Raw genomic sequence first — 13,529 nt, forward strand, 5'->3', positions numbered from 1 at the left:
GCCCGGCTCTCAGTCTCCACTCTAATTCATCCCAAAAGTGTATTATCCGGTTGAGGTCAGGAAAGTTCCTCCACCAAACTCGCTCATCCATGTCTTTATGGACCTTGCTTTGTTATAGCTGAAAAAGGTGGGCCAACTCAATATTAAACCCTACAGACTAAGACGGGAATGCCATTAAAGTTCATGTACGTGTAAAGGTAGGTGTCCCAATACAGTCTTTCTTGTGGCACGCTGCCCCACCGGCACATGATCTCCCTGCCTGCAGATTCAGAGTGTGAGGGAAATGCTTTCACACTTCTACTTAAAGCAGAATCGCTAAGTGGGAGATCTTTCTCATCTCCCCACTGGCCTAGAAGCGATTCAGTTCGTATTGTGCGCTATACAAGTATTTCATTCATTCATTCAGAGCAATCATGCTAATTCAAACAGGGTAATTGGGTTGTGCCCAGGCACACCCAGCACACCCTATGTATACACCTATATGGGGCATACTTCATTACAGATAAGTTATGTAACTAACCTGTATAGAAAAAAATATATCTTTTAGCTAAACGTTAGCTAGACTTACCAGGGGTAAAAGCACCCTTTTGCCTCAGCAAAGGAAGACAAATGCCCTGTACACACGACCGGACTTTCCAGCAGACTAGGTCTGACGGACTTCCCGCCGGAATTCTGGCGGAGTCCCAACGGACTTTCCGAATGAACAGACTTGCCCATACAGGACCGGACTTTCCGGCAGACTAGGTCCGCCGGTCTCCCCGACAGAGTTTCGTCTGAGCTACGGCGCACTTCCAAATGAACGTACTTGCCCACACACGGACTAAAGTCTGTTAATTTCTACATGATTAGTTATGACGGGACTAGAGAAGGAAGTCAATCTCTCCTCTTTTATCGGCGAGATTTACACCTTGCAAGCCCCGTCGCCTGGTATGGATTTTAAAGGGAACCCCCCAAGGCCATACCAGACCCTTATCCGATCATGCAGCCCGGCCGGTCAGGAAAGGGGGTGGGGACGAGCGAGCGCCCCCCCCCCCCTCCTGAGCCGTAGCAGGCCGCATGCCCTCAACATGGGGGGTGGATGATTTGGGGAAGGGGGGGAACCCTGTGGGCCCCCCCACCCCAAAGCATCTTGACTCCACGTTGATGAGGACAAGGGCCTCTTCCTGATAAGCCTGGCCGTTGAATGTTGGGGTCTGCGGGTGGGGGGATTATTGGAATCCGGGAGCCCCTTTAATAAGGGGGTCCCCATATCCCGGCCCCCCACCCTGTGTGAATAAGTATGCGGTACATCCTACCCCTACCCATTTACCTGGGGGAAAAAGTGTCAATAAAAAAACACACTGGACAGGTTTTTAAAGTAAATTATTAGGCAGCTCCGGGGGTCTTCCTCCAACTTCGGGGGTCTCTTATGACTTCTCAGCACTTTCTGGTTCTTCTCCCACTCTCCAGCCTCTTCTCCCACTCTTCAATTCTTTTCCCGGGCTCTTCTGCTCTTTTGCCGCTCTTTTGCTAGCGGTGGCCCAGTTTTCTCCTTCATCATCTTCTTCTTCCTTCTTTTGTTCTTCTGATGTTGACACGATGCTCTCTCCTGCTGTAATGCTGTGGACATGGTGCGCAATGACTTATATAGGCATGGGGCGGGGTCACCGGGTGATTTCACCCAGTGACCCCACCCCTAATGACATCACAGTCCCATCATGGTAGTGTCCTGCTTCTTACAATCCATTCTTAAAATGACTTGCTACAAAACAGAAGCATGACGGGAGTGGGAAGGGTTATGCTGGGCTGTCCTACACGCTCCAATGTCCAATTTTCTGAAGGGAGCTGTAAAACCCTACATCTTTTATTATTGTACCTATGTCCATGATCTTTGGTGCTGCCCCCTGCACACTCACCAGTTCAGAGATGCTGCTCTGCTGTGCCTCCATCCTTCCCTAGACTCACAAGAAAAAGGATGTGGTGGATGTATGGTGGCATAGGTCTTTGCAGAATTCTCTTGTGAGTCCAGGGTGAGGTGTGGTCAGAGCAGAATAGCATCACTGAGATGGGCAGTGTGCAAGGTACAGTGTCAGAGATTGGGAAAGTACAGTATAGCATTTTTTTTATTTATTAAAACAGGAACATCCTATTAATGACATAAATCATTGTCATTAATAGGATGTTTGCGCACACCTATGGCTATGATTGTATTGTATGATATTGTTTAATACAATTTTGTATATATTTTTACATACACCCTGGAGTGATTTTTACATTGTAATGCACACATAAAGCCCCATATCTCCTAAATTTCTCTTCTATCTTCTCTTCTAACACATTGAATGTTTACATTTAGCTGATCTGTTTAACAGGTTAAAAAAAACTAAACTCCTATTTTTTAATAAATCTTCCTCAATGGATCCCTGACTATTTTGTCAAAAGTTACCTATAGAGAAATTTTACTGGAAAATAAATAAAATATTGCTGCAAAGAGAGTTCATTTTCAATATTTGTTTCATCCATTAAAGAATAATAAAGTTGAAATATTCCTTCATTACAAATGGTGAAGGTATATAATTGCAGATTAAGATTAATACATACCATATAAGCACACAGGTTTGCCCAGAAGACTGCATTCAATTACTGCATAGAGGGCTATCCTCCAGAAAATAAATGAGTAAAATAGAAAAAATTCATAAAACGGCTATTAAAATGCTGCTTTCCATAAACGGCAACATTTATCAGGAGACGTACAAAATCTGCCTATTACATAGAGAAGAAAATGAGATGAGCATAACACACATCTGTCAAAGAATGGAATATATATATAGGCAAAGAGAATTTATCTTATATGATTACGCTATAGTAAAATGTGATTAGTTGCTTTGGGTTAATTCTCTTTCTGCATGATTACTTTATTTTCTGTCCCTTATTTAATAAGTCCAGAAGACTCATTGTACAATTACTGCAAACTTTATACTAAGGCTATGGCTTCACAGTACCGTCCCTTTTCAATGCAAACGTGACACATTGCAGAGACAAGACACTTTTCACTTTCTTCTCTGGTTCCTCCTTCAACCGAAACTACTACAGTAGTTTCAGGTGTACAATCAGGTTCACATCAAGGGATCCTGGGTAATGAGTTCTGCATACCTTTTGTCTAGTATTACCTTCTCAAAAAAGAACTTCAAATCCCAGAAGCCTTTGTTCTTTGGTATGTCAGTGAGCTGGGCTCGAGGGATAGGACAAGGTGTGTCAGTTTGCCTAGTCTTGCTCAACAAGGTAATCATTACTCTCTGTAGTTAGTTGCTTGACTAGGTAAACAAACAGGAGTAATTGAGCATGAGGAGAGCACCATGAGTTTGTTCATCTGAGCTGATCTTCTACAGAACGTAAGTTTTTTTTTTTGTAAAATAAATTTTAACTTACCAAGAAAACAATAATTTTTAGTAGTATTGTATCTTATGAATATAGACATATTTAGGGAAAGAGTTAGAAATGAATGTTGTTTCATTTTCCAGTGATGTTCATTTAAGGACCTTTTGGTGTAGTCTTAGGATCACTTGCCATGCCTTTATTTCAGACAAATCACAATGTATACAGCTTATAATGAGGATACATGTCATTCCGATAAAAGTTACGCATGTGCAAAATTTTAACCAATACAGTAAGCAGAGAGACAATAGCTGTCCTACATATGGCCGAAATTAAATAGAACCCAAATAGAATGCATTAGAACCCTTCTGATTGAGAATGGTAGAGCCACCTGCTAAGATATATCTGATTTTCATCTTAGTGTTTAAAGGAAACAATAAAACGTTGAGCATAATAGGTATGCAATAAAAATAACTTCAAAAGAAAAGATTGTCTCGGGATAAATATCCTGTGAAGTCATTAATAAGTGTGTCATAATATTATAATTGCTAGTGGTTGTCACTGTGTCTTTAATAATTTTCTACATTGGCTGACGGAAATAAAATTCACATTTCTTTAAGTGCTGCACATGCTTACGAGTCAAGTGTACAATGTGTTTGAACTCAAGAACTGTAGGAAGTATATTATGTGTATGCAATGGGGATGATTTACTAAAACTAGGCAGTACAAAATCTGGTGCAGCGGTGAATGGTAGCCAACCAGCTTCTAACTTTAACTTGTTCAATTAAGCTTTGACCATAAGACCTGGAAGCTGATTGGTTTCTATGCAGAGGTGCACTAGATTTTGCACTCTCCAGTTTTAGTAAATCAACCCCAATGACCAGCGGTTAATGTTGGCTTAGATCACATGGCCATCAGGCTGTCTATGGGGACAGTCTCCAGTTGGGGTAGATGTCCCCATAGAAAAGACACAATGGGAAGAGATTAAGCTAAACATATAGCTTATTCCTAGATCTCTTTTTTTCTTCATGCATTTTGACAAACTGGAGAAGTGCTTGAAAGACAAAGTAATGAAACTGTTCTTTTTTTAACAGTATATAAATACATACATGCAGTTATCATACAGAACATTTGTAATAAAACACTATCAGTGAATGCAACTTAATTATTTAACTGTGGCCTATTGTTGTCAAATTAGATAATGTATATGCATGTATATGCCTGAGCTTTTACCATGCTACAGGTGTATTCAGACTTACGTTACTTATTACACTGTCTGGAAACAACACCATGTGGTAGCTGTGTCTTCTTAGCATTGCATGTACTAATAATATGACCCTAAGCTGGTGTACAGTGCAAATGCTATTAATCTCAAAGGAGAGGGCACAAATATACTGTAGACTTTACCCAAAAGCACCCATAGACTTATTTCAAGAGGAATTCCAGGAAACAGATGAATTAATAAAGCTATGAAGTGATCTCTGCCACAGTCAGTCTCCTCTTTAGTGGTTCAGCCCTCCCCCTCTGACACCACCATTAAGGGCACCTGGTCCTGGCAAAGCCTTCTGGCACATCTGCGCATGTGCAAAGATGGCAAGGTTTTGGGACTGCCATAACAGCCATCTTTGTACAAACATGGGGAAGCCCATGCATGCACAAAGGTGCTATAAGTCTCACCCAAACATCTGCATACATATATACATACAGAATCTGGGGGGTACACAGAGTACATGTCACATGGTATTTGTGCAGCAGTTATGTATTTTTTTTTTTACACTGTCCCTTTCTTTTTTATTTTTTTTGATCACTTTTACTCCTATTACAAGGAAGATCCCTTGTAAAAAAAAAAATAAGGATGACTGGTCCTCTTTATGCAGAGATCTGGGATCAAAAAGATACCACATCTTTTTGAATTTTGCCTTAGCAAAAGATCAAAAAAATAAATTTGATCTTTTGCTTTTTGAAAAAAAAATGTTTACTTCCACCCTGGACCAGGAGTGATGTCATCTGGTCCTCCAAGGCCATAGAGGCAATCAAAGATGATCTACTCTTTGTCTGCCCCTGTGACCAGCCAGTGGCACCATCGCATTGATTCTTGGGCGAGCTGGCGGAAACGGTAAGCCCGAGAGACACTGACAAGTCGCCGCGGGGGATGGAAGTGTCCCCTCCTGCCGCTTCTGAAAATGTTCTAGCGGTTCATGAGCACTTTCATGAGAAAGTCATGTGAAAAAGACAATACTGGAGTTATGGCTGATATTTTCAGCCATAATTCCGGTAAACCACCTATATATACATATTGCGGTCGGCAAGAGGTTAAGAAACATGCTGGTATTGAGGGAGGAGGTGATAAAGGGGTTGAAAGAGAAGTATTAGCAATGCTGTTTTAGCCATACTTCACCTGTGAGTCACAGGAGTTCACTTACTTTTGCGGTCCTGTCACCTAAAATCAGCTGATAGTGGGCAGAGTCATGATTAGGGCCTGAAACGTGTTGTTTTTTTGATTGTTGCAGTAATAAAACTATGTTTTAGCCGACTTCTATGGCACTAGCTTTTCTCCCTTCTTTGCATGGGGAGCTGCACTAGGCTCTGGAAGGGTCCTGACAATATTGTCAAGATCCATCAAGATGCCTGATTGACAGCTTGCTCTGCTTCTCAGTGTGCAGCTGAGAGCCAGAGCCAGCTGTGCCCCCTCCTCCCCAGCTTGGTCCTCCAGTGATCGCTGGAGGAGCAGTCCCTTATCCACAATCTGAGCAGACTGATAAATCAGCGGTCATGTAATCACTCAGTTGTCAGGCTTAGATTTGATGTGGGACAGCTGCAGCATCACATTGATGCTGCAGCATAGAGGTAAGTATATGTGTTTTTTTTTTTTTGTTAACCCCAAACTTCTCTTTGTGTCTCTTAATGTACAGGTCAAAAAACAGTGGGAGGTTGGAGATGAAGGGGTTATTGTGCAGGATAAGGGAGGCGGAGGAGTTAATATACAGATCACATAGGGACATGCTGAAGATCATGACTGCAAGTGAGAAGGGTGGGAGGAAGGTTAAAATGTATTTGCAGCGGCTGCACTGATCAGTACACTGCTCAGGAACGTATGATTCATTCATTAGTTCTTGTTTTTTCCCCTCCCTCTGTTGTAAGTGGAAGGGATGAGCTCACAGATCTGAACACTACATTGTTTACATGGAAAAAACTCAGCTTCTGGACAACATACTAACAATATAGCACCACATCCCTTACTTAATTTGTATATTGGAGATTTTTATGGTGCATAAAATAGAAATAGAAAAAAAATAGTTAAAAAGTGTAAATTGTATTAATACATAAAAACAACACAGTTACATTAGAAAAGACTCATATGATACCGTCCTTTAAGGTACAGCACAATTATGTGGTACCCAACATGTTTCGCCCTACAAAGGGGCTTCCTCAGGGGATATCAGAGCCTTCCCAAGACATATTGCAATTGATAATAGTTCAGGGGGTCAAACAGACACTATAAGACCAGAAACCAGACTGCAGGTAATCATAGGAGGCATTAAAGGACCAGAGAGTCTAATTTGCAAAAAAGGTGAATACAAAGATGAGAAACTCTATTTGGGGACACTCAGCACATAATCTGAGATCCTGTAAGGACTGTGTGTCTCTCCTTGTGGTTTTCAGCTGCAACTGCTTTGTTTTTATGTATTAATAAAATTTACACTTTTTTAACAAATGTTTTCTATTGATTTAATATACACCTTAAAAATTCCACAAATCTCCAATATGCAAATACATTGTTTACATCTGTGAGCATGATGACTTGTTTCTCTATGATCAGCTCTGTACACAGTGGCTTGCTCCAAAGTCCAAGTTTTAGATGTGCATCTAAATCTCCCTTTCCTCTGAAGCTCAGTCCACACTTGCCTCCTCGCAACCTGTTTTAAACCCATTTTTGCTGACAAACATGTCGCAACTGCATGCATTGCACGTGGTTACAGGGTATTTGCGGTGCTTCCCCATTTGCTTGAGTGTGTAGCATTCTGTTTGCCACTCGCTGATCATTACATGTTGGGTAAACTTTGCTGTGAGTGCAATGTAAAGCATTACAGCAAAGAGACTGCCAATTTTGAAAAAAACACACAATATTTTTTCATTTTTGCTCTAAAACAAATCCAATAAAATTTAAAAAACAAATCAAATTTCTTCATCAATTTAGGCCAATATGTATTCTGCTACATATTTTTATTAATTGGTTTGCACAAAAGTTATATCGTCTACAAACTATGGGACATATTTATGATTTTATTATTTTTCTTTATTTTTTTACTAGTAATGCCAGCGATCAGCGAATTTTAATGGGACTGTCACTACGGTGGACACATTTGACACTAAGTGACATTTTTGGGGACCAATGACACCAATACAGTGATCAGTGCGAAAAAAAATTCACTGTTAAGCCCCATACACACTATCAGATTTTCTGATGATTTTTTTCCTTCAGATTTACCAAAATCATAAAATATGAGGTCAAACTTTAGGAGTTTCAATTTGTATGCAATCAGGCAGGCCCTTACACTACATGGTTTTGATAAATCTGAGGGAAAAAATCAGCAGCTGATAGTGTGTATAGGGCTTCACTGTACTAATGACACTGGCAGGGAAGGGGTTAACATCAGGGGTGATCGAAGGGTTAAATGTGTTCCCTGGGAGTGCTTATTAGCTATGGGGGATGTGCTTTGACTGGTGGAAGACAGAGATTCATGTTTTTTCTTAGCACACACACAATATCTCCATCTTCCTCTTTGAGAGAACGGCGCTCTGCCTTGTTGTTCTGTCTGCCTCAGGAACGATCGGTTGATTGCTGATTGGCTCTCGCTGTGTCCAATCAATGCAGGAGCGATACTTGACTTTGCGCTTAAGGGCCCCCTGCCACAGTAAATGTACGTAGGAGGTCCTAAAGTGGTTAAAGTCTATGCAAAATCAAATATTTTTCTCTTGGCTTTAGTTTTGGCGTGGCTACCCCCTATTCAGGCGTCCGGCCCCTTTCAGGATGCAGAGCAATGCACCATGAACCAACCAAGGTGTTACAACCGCGAATGAATATTCACTGTTATAACACTGATCCTCAATCCGGCAAATCAGAAGCAGGTGTGAGACCTGTTTTCTGATTGGCCAGCAAGAGAAAACTCCTGATTGGCTGATGAGAAGGAGGGAGGAAACGGAAGCTGCGTGGAGACCCATGGAGACCTATGGCGCGCCCCCCCTTCCCCAAAGCACCCCCCATGTTGAGGGCACGCAGCCTGGTATGGCTCAGGAGGGGGGCGCTCGCTCATCCCCACCCCCTTTCCTGGCCGGCCGGGTAGCGTGCTCGGATAAGGGTCTGATATGGACCTAGGGGGGACCCCCATAACGTTTTTTCAGCGTAGGGATTCCCCTTTAAGTCCATACCAGGTGACGGTACCAGCGATGCCTCCTTCGCTGGTCCCGGCTACCTGGAGCCCCGCTCAAAATGAACGGACTTTTCTCTGGCGGAAAAAGTCCGTTCATTTCAAAAGTACGACGGACTAGCACACACACGGCCGTATTGTCCACCGAAATGCGAGTCCGGCGGCCAGATTGATGTGCAAAACTACTTTCTTAGTCCGCCGGACTTTTGGGTAAAAAAAGTCAGCCGGAGCCCACACACGGGCGGATTGTCCGGCGGACTTTTCCACCGGATTGTTTGATCGTGTGTACGCGGCTTTAGTCACAGGTTTTCATTATGCACCATTACAACCTTGTAGCTGCCAGCGTCCCAACGACAAATGGCATCATCCGTTGATAAGGAGAATGTCAGTTGCCTGCATAGCCCCTTTGTTTGACCCTTCCCTGCTCCTCTCCATCAGCATTGGGGGGTCACATTAGCTGAGTGATGGAGAAAAACTGAGGGAGAAGATAAAAACGGGAATACTAGTCAGTATCAGTTTGCAAAAGTGTATTTGCTTTGGAAGAATAAATCACCTCTAATGCTGGGAGTCCTACTTGGACTTGTGGATATTGCTGTATTATGTAAAATTATTAGAATAGTTTTTTAAATTTTACAATAGAGTGCCTCGAGATTGTCCATCATTTTTAAAGGATGCCTCGACTGAAAAAAGGTTTAGAAACAGTGGTACAGAGTAAATGTTGCTGCAGAACTGCTACAAGTATCTGAAGATGAATGTACTTTGTGATTAAATAGGATCATTCAACTATCCTATGGTTCTTTCAAGAGGAAGAGCTATTTATTCTTATTTTTGTATACACATAACACACTGACATAAAAAAAAGTAATTTATGAGTTCAAGGCACAGTGGAAAAGGCTTTTAAGTATCACTGTCAGAATGCTAAGCCCAACTTAAGCGATTGAAGATTTAGGGAGCACTTTACATTTAATGAGAAAAATGCAAGGTGTTCCCTGAGTGAGTGACCCCCAGTGGTTACTATGCAGATGGGCATCCACTGGGCATGGCACATGGAAGATCATGGCCATCGCTGTAGTAGCTTAAGCTTTCCACAGTGGTTTATAGCTGTCACAGAGGCCAATCAGATATCACATATGTATACTTATATTAGACCAAGGCGGCTCATCATAAGTAAGCAAAATCTGTCATTGCTGGAGTTCAGCTTGAGCCCTGGTTCCCATTGCAGCGATTTGGCATGTCAAATTGCATGGCAAATCAGCGGCTATTGCCAGCAATGGCACCATCCGAATCAGTGTGACACTGATTCCCAAAAGTACTTTCTGCACTACTTTTGGTGACTTTGGGGTGTGATTTCAATAGACATCGGTGCAGAAACCCGCACAGATGTCTTTGAAATCACCCCCGAAGTCTGCACTGACATTCGGGAATGAAATGGTTGCCGCTGTCAGTGTGAACCTGGGCTTAAGGATACTTTGGACTGGAACCAGAATAAGAAAGAAAATTAGAAGCATCACACCAGAAGATTGGAGTCCAATATATAATTATTCCATTAAAATAGTCCAGTCTAGTAATCAAGATGTGTAGATGACATGTTGGCCTCTACAGGCAGTTAGAGGGCACAGACTGCAATAAAAACCCTATAAGGGTCAAAAACTGAAAAACAAATGTGTTGGTGTTTTGGCTGGAGGTGTTCTTTAAGGCCTTGCTTACATTTGTGGTTGGGAGGGGCAATAAAAACACCTGGTTGTGACCCCTTTTATACCACCCCATCTGCTCCACCTTGACTACAAATGTAGCAGACGGAGTGTACACATTCCGTAGGTTTGATGCTTTGCAAAACAAAAACCCTCATGCCAGCCTCTGTGGGTAGTACTGACTGCCAAATGTGATCCATTAGTCAGAATGGGACGTGCCACAGCTGCACACAATGCACACAGTTTCAGCATAGTGGTGAAGATATTTTGAGGTTTAATGCCCTCTGATGAGTGATCTATGAGAGATTTTTCTTCATAGGGCTAACACTAATGTAAACTAGCTGTTAGTCACAAAGCTAAACAAGCCTCTGGTCTGTGCTACATAGTAGGGTTGATTCACTACTGGCTAATAGACTGCACTTTGCAGGTTCCAGTCATTTTCCCCAGAGTTTAGTGAATGTGGTCACACTTCACTATGTAAAGAATAACAAATCAGGTGCAAGTAAAATAAAAAAAAAGCCTTTTTGCTTGCACATGACTGGATGATGAAAAGAAAACCAGCAGAGCTTCACCACATTACTAACTCTGGGGAAAATCAGTGTAACTGCACATGCAAAGTCTATTTGCTTTTAGTAAATCAACCCCAATTGTGTGTTGTAGTAGAAGAATGAAAGAATACAAAGAAACATTTTAGAAATTATTCCAGTCTAGTAATGCAACAGAATACAGCTCAAGATCTTCTTCATTAAAGAGATTGGTGTTGGTGCCCGAACACATTACTACATTGTGCTGGCAGCATAATTGACATTAAAGCGGAAATTCGGTCACTTTTTTTTCGACTTTCCATCTAATAACCACTTGACCATTGGGCACTGGAGACCTTCCTAACCAGACCAATTTTCAGCTTTCGGTGCTCTCACACTTTGAATGACAATTGCTCAGTCATGCAACACTGTACTTATATGAAATTTTTGTTCTTTTTTCACACAAATAGACTTCTCTTTTGGTGGTATTTAATCACCGTTGGGTTTTTTATTTTTTGCGCTATAAATCCAAAAATCCAGAAAATTCGGTAAAAAAAATAAAAATAAAATAATTTGTTTCTGTTTGTGCAAATTAGTATTTTTTTCATAAATGTTTGCCAAAATGTATACTGCTACATATCTTTGGTAAAAATAATCAAAATTGGTGTATATTATTTGGTCAGTGAGAAAGTTATAGAGTCCACAAGCTATGGTGCCAATCTCTGAAAATTGATCATACCTAAAGTACTGATGGCCGATCTCATTTCTTGAGACCAGAACATGCCAGAAAAGTACAAATACCCCCCAAATGACCTCTTTTTGGAAAGTAGACATTCCAAGGTATTTAGAAAGAGGCACAGTGAGGTTTTTGATGTTGTCATTTTTTTCCCCCACAATTCTTTGCAAAATCAAGTTATTTTTTTATTTTTTTCACACAATTTGTCATATTATCAGGTTATTTATCACACACAGCATATGCATACCAGAAATGACACCACAAAACACATTATGCTACTTCTCCTGAGTATGGCGATACCACAGGTGTGAGCCTTTTACACAGCGTGGCCACATAGAGAGGACTGACATGCAGGGAGAACGAGTAGGCGTTCTAGGGGCATAAATTTCAAATCTAATTACACTTTTGCCATGTACACATGACCGGAATTTCAACAGACTAGGTCCGACGGTCTTCCCGACTGACTTTTGGCGGAGTTCCGACGGACTTTCCAAATGAACGGACTTGGCCACACACAATCACAACAAAGTCCGACGGATTCAAACGTGATGACATACGACCGGACTAGAATAAGGAAGTTCATAGCTAGTAGCCAATAGCTGCCCTAGCGTTGGGTTTTGTCCGTCGGACTAGCATACACACGAATGGATTTCTCCATAGGAACTGGGTCCGATGGAGTTCCGGTCGAAAAATTTGAAACATGTTCTATTTCTAAAGTCCATCAGATTTTTGGACAGCAAAGGTCCGATGGAGCCCACACACGATCGAATTGCTGACGAAAAGTCTGATTGTGTGTACACGGCATAAGAGGCACTGTAGTAGCATGGATGCCAACTAATGTGGCATGTATGAGCCGTGGATGTGGATGGCTGGGTATGGATGGGGTGACTGAGTATTGCAGAGTATGGATGGATGGATGAGTATTGCAGAGTATGGATGGATGGATGAGTATTGCAGAGTATGGATGGACAGATGAGTATTGTCAGAGTATATTGTCAGAGTGTATTGCAGATTATATTGTCAGTATATTGTCAGGGTATATTGTCTGAGTATACTGTCAGAGTATATTGTCAGAGTATTGCAGGGTATATTGGCAGGGTATATTGACAGAGTATTTCAGAGTATATTGGCAGGGTATTGCAGAGTGTGTTGGCAGAGTATTGCAGAGTATATTGGCATGGTATTGCAGAACATATTGGCAGAGTATTGCAGACTATATATTGGCAGGGTATTGCAGAGTATATTGGAAGGGTATTGAACAGTATATTGGCAGAGTATTGAAGCTGAAATGGGCACAGAGCAGTGCTGTGGGCACTACACATCCAGCCCACAGTGCTGCTGTAAACGATCTCTCCTCTCTCTGTACCGATCAGTAAGGAGGTTTGTTGTTGTGATCGCTCCGTCATATATATATATAGCTTTTTTTCAGATGGAACTTGGTGGAATTCAGTTCCACCACCTCTGGCTCAGGCCCCCTGCTAACCACTATCACTTGTAATCACAGAAGTTTGGCTGCGGTCAGAGCTGAAGAGGGGTAAAAGTGAAATGTGGATGGGGGATGCAGAGATAAGCAACTGTGGAAGAAGGCTGAACTCTGCACTCTGTGTCGTGCACCCCTGAACTCTGCAATCTGTGTATAACACTTCCCCCATGAACTGTGCAATCTGTACATTATGCACCCCTGGTAATTAATGCCCCTTTAATACCCTTCCACTGTTTGATGTAAAATGTGACCACACTCACTATTTGATGCAGTTTGGGGGGGTGTGTGTGGGGGGGAGGATGGGGGGTCATG

General features: G+C 41.9%; 1 protein-coding gene across 2 annotated transcripts in view; it reads left to right on the forward strand.

Annotated features, from left to right (window-relative positions):
- Nucleotides 1–3,222: 3,222 nt before the first annotated feature.
- Nucleotides 3,223–13,529, forward strand: part of MACC1 (MET transcriptional regulator MACC1) — a 99,265-nt gene continuing 88,958 nt past the window's right edge. For both annotated transcript variants that reach the window (XM_077491251.1, XM_077491252.1), the window contains exon 1: nucleotides 3,223–3,371. The gene's annotated coding sequence lies outside the window, so the exon portion shown is untranslated. The remainder of the gene's footprint in view (nucleotides 3,372–13,529) is intronic.

Source organism: Lithobates pipiens, unplaced genomic scaffold, assembly GCF_037356315.1.
Source record: "Lithobates pipiens isolate NorthernLeopardFrog02 unplaced genomic scaffold, aLitPip1_a1.2 Scaffold_19, whole genome shotgun sequence".
NCBI lineage: Eukaryota > Metazoa > Chordata > Amphibia > Anura > Ranidae > Lithobates > Lithobates pipiens.